Here is a 9919-nt window from a genome sequence, read left to right as displayed (position 1 = left end):
AAGTAATTTTAAAATTGGAAAGTAATTATGATTAATATTGAAGTAATTTAATTAATATTAAAATAATTTTAATCAAAATTATTATAACAATGTTGGACTAATATAAGTAAAGTGTAAAGAAGATCAATTTTAGGATAAAAATTAAAATAAAATGTCTGTTTAAATTTTTTTAAAAATAAATAGCGCTTTTAATGATAATAAAAATAAAATATGCCTTTTGATTTTGTCCTATTTTATTTATATTTTGTAAATCATAAGACGTAGAAAATAATATTCTAAACTATAAGTGTAAAATAGGAAAATATGGCAAATGAAAATTTCTCTAGAAACTATTAACTTTTGAGGTCCCGGGGCAATGTTGCCGCTGTAAGACATTCAGGTTGTCTCCCAGGCACCCGCGGTTCGATCTCTAGCTACGACGTATTTGCAGAAATTTTTCTCCAAATGGAGAAAGCAATCAAAAGATGTTGGGCGTCTGGGTTAGTCATTTCCTCCAAATGGGGAATGCAATCAACGGATGCTAGGCGTCTGGGTTGGCCGCTGCGTGCGCTTTCCGATTTACCCTGGTAGTTGATGCAAAACTTCCGTGGGATCGGGCCGATAGTGAAAAATTTCCGTCGGATACGGCCGATCATTTTCAAGATGCGCTTCCCAATTTATCTTAGTGGTCGGTGAAAAATTTTCATGAGACCGAATCGAATCACCCCAAAGTTAGTTGAAATTTATCATTTTTTAAGGTGTATGTGACAATTATCCAAAAAAAATGATAGGGAGATGAGGAAAACAGACATCAACGGAGATAACAAACCCACCTGCCTTCCTTTTCCCCGTCCGCCAACACATCCCCACGTCCCCGCCATGCCTTTAATGGAAACGGCAGCTGGCGTCGCCGCCGCCACCGCCACCGCCGGCCTAAGCCATGCCGACTATGTTGAATCCTCTCTACGCTCCCGCGCCGGCGAATCCTGGGATGAACCCTCTTTGCCCCCTCCCACTACCGCCGCCACCCGCCTCCGCTTGATGTGCAGCTACGGTGGCCGCATCTTCCCCCGCCCGAGCGATAAGACCCTATGTTACTTATGCGGAGAGACCCGCATGGTGGTCTTGGACCGCCAATCTTCTCTCGCTGAGGTTTCCACCAAGCTCTCTCAGAACCTTCTCGGCGGCCGCTCCTTCTCCCTCAAGTACCAGCTCCCCAACGAGGACCTCGACTCGCTCATCTCAGTCGCTACAGATGAGGATCTTGACACCATGGTGGAGGAGTACGATCGAATCGTGGCCGCTTCCTCCTCTGGCGCTGGGGGCGGTGCCACCGGCTCCTCCCGCCTCCGGCTGTTCCTCTTTCCATCTAAGTCGGATATGTCGCCTGCTTCCTCGATTGGGTCTCTCCTGGATGAATCCAAGTCGGAGACTTGGTTCGTCGACGCGCTCAATAGCGCCATGGATGGAATGGGAATCGACGGACTCCCTCGCGGCCTGTCCTCTGACACCGCCTCCGTCAATTGCCTCCTCGGCCTCGAGGACGACTCCTCCGTGCACTCCCGAAGTGGCGCTACAATCCCCGGCCGTGGCGGAAGGGACCACATAGATCGGCCTGAGCCGCTCGTGATCCCGCACGCGGAAATCTTCCGGCGATCAGACCCGCCAAACTCACGACGTTCACTCCTTCCCTGACTCGGCGATGCTCGATACGACTTCCTCCTTCGGATCTGCTTCTTCCCCTCCACCGATCCCCCTTTCCGCATCTTCCGTCTCCTCCACCGAAAACCCTCGCAGACATTTCTCCTCCGATGACGAACAACACGATCCGGGTGTGATCTCCATCCTCCCTCAGCAACCTACGAAACCAAGTCCGAACGAACCACCCATCCCTATTCCTGGTTCAAGGTATCGCTTCTTCTAGTATCTAATATGCAGAAAAGTTGTGATTTGCATAAGCTCTTAGCCAAAAGAACTGCTCCGATCTCTCTCTTCCAGGATACTGTATTCGAATGCCACCACTGATCAAAACCGTGAGCTGTCTGTTTCCTCGGATCCGAGCAATCACGTTCCGATTCTGGCAAATGGTGTCGCCGGTTACCAGTTGCCCCAAGTGCAGCAGTCACAACTCCATCTGCAATTCCATCAACAACATCCACAGTACATCTCAGTGAATCCCCATTTCATACCCAACCCTGCCGCCGGCAACGTCATCCCCGCTTCATCTTACTACCCGATCGCCTCCCACGCAATCCAGCAATCTGCGCAAACCCACACATACGACCCCCAGATTCCCATGTACTACTACCCGCTCCGGCCACCTGCGACGTACAATCCGGCGGATCCCAGTTCCATGCCTCCCCCGGCAAAACATGCTGTGTCGGTCCCTGCTAATGGCGCATCACAAACGCCACTAATTCACATGGCGCCCGAACAAACACATCCCTTCGCCAGAGTCGGGTACCATGTGGTTCAGCACCCCAATCTGTCTCAGTCGTCGGCAACGATGATTAATTATGGATATGAATTCGGCGGCGTTGCCCGCCTGCAGATGTATTACTCTCAGGCGGCTACAGCCCCGGCATTATCTCCTCAGTGTCAGTCGGCGATCTCTGCTGTGGCATCTACTGATGCCGAGGGAAACAGAGCATCATGAGTCTACTTACTTCCAATTGTGTGATCATATATTCTATTCAATGTTCTTAGTTATTCCGGAGGACTATCCATTGTTGTTAGTGAATCAAGCGTACGCCTGTTCTTATAGGAACAAGTAAAGGTGGTGTTAGTCGGAGTTCCTGGTGTTGAGTCCTTGAGTCCACAAAACCTTGTGTTTTGTACACTACATCTGTCAATAAACTTACAAAGATTTGAATGCACTTGGAGTCTCCTTTTTCATCTGCTCGAACTCCTCCTCTCCCTTTGCCTTTGAAATAGAAATTTCGATCCTCCGGTGTGCTCTCAATGACCTACAAGTCAAAGTGCATCATTGGAGGGTTGGTGTTGCCGACACGGCTCCTCCGACGGTCAAATCATCACTGGCTAAAAGATGAAGCTTGCGTAAATGCGAGAGAAAGAAATGCCAAAGAAAGAGAAGAGTGATTGTTGGTGAAGAAGAGTTGTCTTTATGTGTGATAAAAAATCATTCCCCTTTAACTTATCTCCATCGGTTCTCATATAGTCGACGGAAAAAAATCTCCACGTGGGATGTCAATTGTCCGCTTGAGAGGCAGTTAGGGCACTGAAGACAACCATTAGATTGTATACTGATATTGTCAGCCCATTGATCAATTGTCACCTTCTGCAAGTTGTCGAAGGCTGTTGGGTAATTGATCAGGTGTGTAGTTGTCAGAAGTTAATTAAGGTCGACTGAGTTTGCTGAGTTAAAATGAAAAATCATGAAGTGAATGTCGAATCAATCAAGTCGCTCAATTGTCGAGTTGGTTGAGTCCAAATGGGGATGTCATAGGATGAAAGTCAAGTACTTAGATCTTGACCTTTCTGAGTTTGAACAGGACTTCTATGGTCAAAGTGTCCAAGCATCAAGTGAGACGAGTTACCCGAGTGCCACCTAATTTGAATGGGTCATCGCTAGTTGCCTGAGTGTGCTTGAGTGTTGCAAAGTTCGAGTGAGAAAAATGCCAAGTCAAGAAATCAAGTGTTTGTCCGTCAAGTTTTGCCCAAGTGCAGATCCCACAAGTTGGTAGTCGGGTCTAAGTGGGTCATCGAGTGCTCGGAAAAGGAAGTTGTCGGTCGGGGGGTGCTTGGGAAAGTAGGTTGACCTTCAGGAAGTTAGCAGTCGACCAAGGGGGCGTTTGGTTGGAGCCTTTTCCATTTTCATTTTCTAATTTCCGTGAAGTTGTTGTTTGGTTTACGTTTTCTAATGTCGTTTTCTAGAAAATGAAAAGGCATTCTCTTAGAAAATAGAAAACAATGAAATATCATTTTCTGATCGGAGAAGAGAAATGAGAAGGGAAATGAGAAAATGGGAAAACGCGGCACAGTAACTCCTCCGCGTATCATCGCTCTTGCTGCGTTCGATTTTTCTCCTGCTGCGTGGAGGCTGGCGGAGGCGGGTGGGGAGGCTGGCAGAGGCTGGCGGAGGCAGTCGCAGAGGCGGGTGGAGGCTGGCGGAGGCGGGCGTAGAGGCTGACGGAGGCGGGTGCGGAGGCTGGCAGAGGCGGGCGCGGAGGTGGAGCTGCTCGTGGAACAGAGAAGCGCAGAGGCGAAGGCGGGCACAGGCAGAGGCGGGCGCGAAGGCGGAGGCGCGGGCGCGGGCGGAGGCGCGGGCGCGGGCGGAGGCGCGGGCGGAGGCGGAGGCGGAGGCGGGCGCGGAGGTGGGCACGGAGGCTGGTGGAGGCGGGCGGAGGTGAAGCTGCTCGTGATCGTGGCGGTGAAGCTCCCCGCGGGCTCGTTCGGTGCGCCCTAAGGCACCGCAGAGGCTGGCAGAGGCGAGCTCGTCGCTTCTCAGAAGCCAAACGTATTTTCCCATTTCCTTTTCTAGAAAATAGAAAATAAAATACCATACCAAACGCATTTTCTATTTTCTAAAAATTAGATCAGAAAATAGAAAAACAGAAATAGAAAATAGAAAATAGAAAAAAAATTTCAAACCAAACGCCTCCTAAGTTTTTTAAGTCTAAACGGGAAATCATGAGGTGAATGCCGAATCAATCCAGTCACTAAACTGTCGAGTTGGTTGAGTCCAAATGGGATGTCGTAGGATGAAAGTCAAGTATTTAGATCCTAGCCTTCCTGAGTTTGAATAGTACATCTATGGTCAAAGTGTCCGAGCACCAAGTGAGCCGAGTTACTCGAGTGGCACCTAACCCGAATGGGTCGTTTCTAGCTGCTCGAGTGCGCTCGAGTGTTGCAAAGTCTCAGTGCTTCTTGAGCCTGAGTAGGAAAAATGTCGAGTGAGGAAATCAAGTGTTTGACTGTCAAATTTCGCCAAAGTGCAGATCGCACTGGTTGGTGGCGGCCTCAAAGGCCACAAAAAGTATTAAAAAGAAGTTGTTTGGTCGGAGTGCTTGGGAAAGTAGGTTGATCTTCAAGAAGTGAGGTCGAATGCCAGGAGTAACGAGAATATTCTGTTCCATCTCTGTTGAGACTGCGGCCTTGTTAAAACTTGGTGTTTACGCTTCAGAATTTTCATTTACCAGAAGATCTTGTTGCAGACGGAAAGAACAGCAATGGCTTTGAAGTCCCAGAGTGTCTTGCTCACTGGTGATACTGGAAGCAGCATTTGTGCCATTGTCTGCTTTTATCATTTGATTGGCAAATGACAGCGATGGATTTATCCTGAACAGTTGGATTCCAAGACTTTACGTTGGACAAGCTTGTTCTTTGCCAAGGACATGCGTCAACCTGTGCACAGAAGAAGAGAGCCAGAGACATAAGGCATCCAATTCCAGTCCAATGCTCCAGAGACCATGAACTTGCCATGAATGACCGTTTTCATGTGGTGTAGCTTTGGATGCCATTCAGCCACAGTGTAGAGGAAGAAGCCATTGGGAGTGTTTCTGGTCAAAGGTTGAGGCTTTGGTGCCTTAAAGTCTGACCTGAAGTTTATGTGCCATGGCTCCGAATTATCGTATCGAGCTACTATTTTTGATCTGCATGCATGTCCTCCTATTACAGACAACCAGCCATTACTTTTTAGCTTCTTCCTAGTGAAACGACATGGCTTTGGCCCACTGAAGCAGTAGTCTTTCTTTGACCTCCTGTTAGAACAGTGAGAGAGATGACATCCAAGAGTAGCTTGAGAGTATGGGAAAAGAAAAGACAATTATCCTTTAATGTTCCGGTCTGACAGTGGATTAAATTTTTGACAAATCTTCTATGATCGACTTTTATAATGAACTAGCAATAGTTTTGCCATGTAGGATCAGTTGAAGGAGTTGACCGTAAAAATTGACTAGAGGAGTCGGCCATCCAAAAATCATCTATCAAAGAATTAATTGTCAAAAAAAATAGTCACTACCGAAAAGACTTAATAAGAGATTAAAAGTAGAAGGGCAAGGGGCACTTTGGCTTTGCCCTTCAAATCAGAGTAGAAAAGTGGATGGAAAAATCATAGATGATCATACATAACATAGCCACTTTCTAGAGCTTCCCTTCCCTAATCTTATATAAGAAGATAAGTCTAAAAGACATACCTCTTGGAAAGAAGACCAAAGGATGCATCCCATAAAGGTTGTTGTAATAATCATTGTGCCCCTTTATTTATTGCATCTCTTCGCATGTTGAGAGTTTGAGAAGTCGAGAGTTCAAAACCTACCACATAGCTCTTAATTATATTGACCAAATCTAACCTTGTTCTACGTTGCTTCTATATTGACCTAGTCAAGGGTCTGCCACGTGGAACCTATTACTTACCTTCGCATCACAAGAATCTCCTTCAACTCTAGTAAAAGAAGGACGTAGTCCGATTGACTGGACAATTAATGCATCAACTACTCTGAGATCCTTGACATTAGGGTCAATATGGTTGAGATGTTGGTGTGAAGATGATGCCATGAACTTTCAAGGCGAAAAATCAATTTACGACTAAGTGTTAGTTGGAAGAATAAATGACAACTCTGTCCATGACATAGGAATATATGCTATAGGTGATTTTGTTTTTGAGAATATGCAGACGGTGCTGCTCTTGATAGAGGAAAATTTATAGACGGCTTTGTCTTTGACAGAGAAAAATTTATAGGCAACGCTGTCATTGACAGAGAAAAATTTATAGTTGACTTTGTCCCTGACAGAAAAAAAGTTATAGACGACTCTATCCTAATAGAGGAAAATTTATAGGCGATTCTGTGTCTGATAGAGAAAAGTTTGCACTATCTTAGACAGTGAAGGGGTAAAAGCAGTACGGAAAAGATTATCAAATTAATAATACAAGTGAATTATAAAAGGAGCAAATAAGAAATCACGAGTGTTTGTGCTTTTGTCCCCGAAAGAGGTGCCATCAGTAAACTAAAGACTAACTCTGCTGGAGTTAAGACTTTTGAAGTAACTGATAATTTCTTAAATTTGCATTTCTGTAGAGGTTGTATATCTGTTTCAGGAGTTGACCTTGATGTTCTCCTCAATTGCACTTGCAAAAGCATTCATAATAAAACAGAAGCAGATGAAGATGAAGATGATGCTTGTCTTAAGTGCTAAAGCATCTTGTTGCAATGGTGTGATTTGGGGATATATTCCTTCATAGCCATCATAGCATGTTACACTAGCGACTTCTGGAAGAGCATAGCTAATTGAACTCTTCATTTGGGGTGCCCTTTGACTTGAGTCTAATTCATAATTGGCACTAAGGACTGACACTAACACTCTTTGTTATATTTTGGTTGAAAAAGAACTTATACAACATAACGTGCCAAATAGTAGATTTCTAAAATATTTTCTGATATAGTTACTGATAAGCTGAGCCACCAAACAAGGATTGTTTCCAAACAGTGCTATGAATATTTGATTTTTGTAATTGCTTCATACAAATCTGTAACTCTGAAGCTGAATTTAAAACTACTTTCACTTGATATATCATTAGTCTAAGAGGCAAAAGAGTCTCCACATAAAACTTTGAATCACAGAAGGTCATCTTTGATGAACATAAACTAACTTGATGCATTGTTAATTCATATGGGAAATAGACTTTCGCTGGTGTTTCTCTTGGTAAAAATCATAAACACAAGAAGTAATGAAAACCTACAAAAGAATAGCTTAATAAAAAATACCCAAAACTTCCAAAAGAATAATTTAGTAAGAAAATAACCGTACTAGATATGTTCATCCTGATTTGAGCATGGCAGAAAAAAATACTCATCATATAAATTGCTAGATGATATTGTTATTAAAAAATAAATTAAATGCGGCCATGATAAAGTCCATGACTTGCAAGTGATAGCAGAAAAAAATACCCAACAAGCTGATAGCAGCAAACCTTTGTCTCAATTTGGGGTATCACCTAAAGTTTGAACTGGAGGACAGATGAGACGGCTAATCTGATAGAGCATCCTATGCTAGTTTGGTTTAGACATTATGTCGAACATTTTTTCCACATCGTTGCATAGAGAACTTGCAAACTACAATTCTTTGTTTGGAAACAGCAATATCAACAACTTATACCCACGGGAAGGGAGAGGAAGAGGTCGGACAACATTGTCATCGGGCTAAAAATATGCACTCAGCAACATCGACGGAGATCGATGGGTGAGAGAATGACGTTGACTGAGTTGACCAAGGTTGGAAAGTCCGTCTCAAATCATTGAGCAACCCCTCGAAATTGTTCCTACCTTTATTGAGCAGCAGGATGCAATTGCAAAGAAGACTAATCAATGTTGTGTGCTTCGACGACGATAGAAGAAATAGAGCAAACCATGGCGGCAATCTATTGGTATAATCGACCTGTAGGGTTTTGATGTTTGTTTGACAATATATTTAATAGAGTCTGGCTAAAATCGACCTAGTTAAGTAAGAAATTTAGTCAGATCAAGATTGATCAGATGACTACTAAAGAAAAGTTTAATTAGATCAAGATTGATCGGATGACTAATAAATGAAAAGTCTAGTCAGATCAAAATTGACCGGATGACTAGTAAGGAAAAAATCCAGTCAGGTCAAGGTTGACAAGATTATTGACAAAGAAAAAAAAATCCAAGTAAGTCAATGTAATCTTGATACTTAGTAAGAAAAAAATCCAGTAAGATCAAAGTTGACCGGATGACTAATAAAGAAAAAAGTCCAAAAAAGTCAAGGTTGACTGATGCTTGACAAGAGAAAAGTTTAGACAGGTCAAGGTTGATCGGATGTTTGGCAAAAGTAAAGTCCAAAGAGGTCAAGATTGACCGGATGTCTTGCTAAAAGAAAGTCCAGTGATGTGCCAAATTCGCAAGTGCATGTTATTGTCAAGTAATAAAATATCAATCTCACATAGACTGTAAATCAAGTACTAATCACAATCATGAAGTAGGCTATTCCTAAATATTATTCACTCTCTTACCTCAATGTTGATATGCATGAAGATGGTCTATCTCGAGGTGACCGATATAAACTTTAGGCATAATACTAGTGTGTCTATCTAAACGTGACGCATACTTTCAAGGTAACCTTACTAAAGTGATCATTTTTTAGGGAGACTCCTATCACAATGCCTCACAGTCCTTTATGTGCTATCCCTTACTTCGTGATGCCGAATCAAAGTAAACCCATTAAGCTCTATGATAGTCAATGGTGCTCTCTTGAGATTTTGAACTATTTTTGTGAACAACCCCTCAAGTCTCAGTCCTTATAGGTCGAAAAATTGGGTTCACTTATCGATCCTTCTCCTGGTCTCATGGGATATGAAAATGCATGGTTAGTGTCATAATCATATATGCAAAATAAGGTTGGATCATGAATCAACACATAATGCTAACAAAGGTCAAAAAGAGAAAGGTATTGCTCTTGTTGCAGGAGAAAAGAGCAAGGATGGGAAGAAGAAGAAGAAAGACAAGAAGAAGGAGGTTTCTTCATCTTCCGAATCCGAAGACGAGGGAGACTCATCATCAAGCGAGATGGCCAACTTTGTGAGAAGGATGATGAGGAAGAGCCGACGATACAAGGGTAAAGGTAAGACCAATGACAATAATCTTGATTTATCTAATGTGACGTGTTATGAGTGTAGCAAGAAAGGACACTACCGGAGCGAGTGTCCCAAGCTCAAGAGGAAAGAGGAGAGGGCCAAGAAGAAGAAGGCATTGAAGGCATCTTGGGATGAGACTTCATCAAGCTCATCGGAGGAGGAGAAGGAAGAAAAGAGCACTAGGAATGTGGCTCTCATGGCGGTAGAAGAATCAGATTCCGAAAGCATGGACGAATCAAGCTCAACCGCGGTTTCATCATCTTCGGATGATGAATAGGTAACCTTTCCCAAATTAGAAAAGTGTTATAAAACCATTGCATGCCTTTCTAC

General features: G+C 43.6%; 1 pseudogene; it reads left to right on the top strand.

Moving 5' to 3' along the window:
- Positions 1-843: 843 nt before the first annotated feature.
- On the top strand, positions 844-2855 carry LOC141816814 (uncharacterized; annotated as a pseudogene).
- Positions 2856-9919: the final 7064 nt, after the last annotated feature.

This window comes from Curcuma longa, unplaced genomic scaffold, assembly GCF_044706935.1.
Source record: "Curcuma longa cultivar G26 ecotype Majalengka, Jawa Barat unplaced genomic scaffold, ITB_CL_G26_1.1 contig_18255, whole genome shotgun sequence".
In the NCBI taxonomy this organism is placed as follows: Eukaryota; Viridiplantae; Streptophyta; class Magnoliopsida; order Zingiberales; family Zingiberaceae; genus Curcuma; species Curcuma longa.
Note: the sequence above shows the minus strand (reverse complement) of the source record. Positions and strands in the feature narration are given on the sequence as shown.